The sequence below is a fragment of the Styela clava genome, chromosome 8, assembly GCF_964204865.1.
Source record: "Styela clava chromosome 8, kaStyClav1.hap1.2, whole genome shotgun sequence".
Taxonomy (NCBI): Eukaryota; Metazoa; Chordata; class Ascidiacea; order Stolidobranchia; family Styelidae; genus Styela; species Styela clava.
Window position 1 is genome coordinate 20,537,310 of NC_135257.1, and position 1,901 is coordinate 20,539,210.

Here is a 1,901-nt window from a genome sequence, read left to right on the forward strand (position 1 = left end):
GTAATACCAGTATTATTGAACTACTTACAAAACCCGACTTCAAATCGATTACTGTATCCGAACTTATTGCCGTGCTCTTCGACTCAGCAATGGATGACATAGCCGGAGAAAAATGGAAATGGTTGGCGATAAAAGCCTGGGTAGAACACGGAACGGATCGAATAAATCTTTTGCCAAAACTTCTGAGGTATATCAGCTTAAAACAAACCGAAAAAGTTTATTAAGAATATTCGAGAAGATAGTTTGGTGCGAGATTCATTTGAATGTCAACAGCTGGCGCGGCGGTGTGGCTCATCGTGCCAAGCATTAGGAATACGCTCGCCACCGTACCTCTAATTACTCTGCGTGGGTTCGCAGATTCGAATCCCATGCGGGATGGTTATGTGCGAGAGGATCGATGGACTCCTCGCTGCCGTAGGGTGGTTCACGTAACCGCTGGTCCTGGTCGGTTACGGCTTCCTCCACCACCAAGTCCATGCTTCCGAAAAAAACAAATAACTAACTAATCCCATACCCGACATGGAATAGTAACCGGACGAGAGGCCGTGGTTCGCCATATGGTTAAGCCGTCTTATCGGCTTTCCTCTCCCCCGGGATAAATATGTAAATCTTATCCTATCTTTTTGACGCTTTACTGAGAAGTGATTAACCAAGTGAAAAGAAACGTCATCTTATAGCAGTCCACTACACTGATGGAAGAATTAGGACTATGGATATTTCAACAGAAACTTGGGAAGATTTTGCTAATGTTCCGATTTCCGTCATCAACGCAACCGCTCCACTGCCAACTAAAATATTCTGCTTTAATGACAAAGTGTTTCTTCTCGGTTACAATAAATTTTTATTCTTGGACAAAAATAAAATGTAGATTCAGAAAAGCGTTATGAGCAAATGTCTTGATAGTTCCGCGGATGTTGTAGCTGTCAATGACAGTATATATGTCATTGCAGAGAAAAATACTTTGTGCTATAATTCACTGCAAGATACATGGAATGAAAATCTACCAAAATTTGACGATGATAACAAAAAACAGTCCAATTTCCATCATATTAAAGATTTGCGCGCAGAGAAGGAAAATGTTCATGGCGGCAGCTATTGAGCAATCAATCTTTGTCGTTCGGAGCATGTTCAATCATTGTAAGGATTTCATAGAACAGAAGATGAAAACATTTAATATTCAATATGAAGTTTGGTCACACGAGCTTCATGTCCCAAATTTCAGGAACTTAGATTTATTCATGCGCGCACGAGAACGTATTACTTCGTGTATTGTGCACGATAATTGCATTTATTTCTTTGCCGGCCTCTCTACTGTCAAAGTTTATGACCTGGAAAAGGCAAAATAGATAAGTGTGAAACGCCTAAAAAAATACTCTGGAGACGAATGCTGGCCTTTGAATATTAATGGAAATTTATTCATAGTTCAGAATACGGGAAAAGTCTGGGCTTATTTTAAAATTATGGACGAATGGATTGAATTCTGTGACATACCAAAGTTTGTGTCGGGGATTGAAGGAAGTCACGCAACAGTTGATATTGTTTCTGTTTGTGCATTCACTGAAGCAACACGAGAGCTCGCATCCTTCCAAGAAACCACGACTAGTCTGAACGAGGGATGAACACGTACCTGCAACATTATTTCCAGCTTCTGTATGTTTCGATTCTCGGATCCTTTATCGAGTTCGTTTTTTCGTTGATGTTCTACTACACGGGTGTGCGACCTTTAATACAGTATAATAACTGGGTGAATCCGTGGGCCCGCACCTTCATTTAACATAGGCTTTTTAGTAGCAGGTGCAAAAATTTGGATTATTCTTTGGATTATATCTCATGACATGTGTTTTTCTCATCAGGTAGATAAGGCAATATAACGTTATAGGCATAGATAATGAATTGGACTT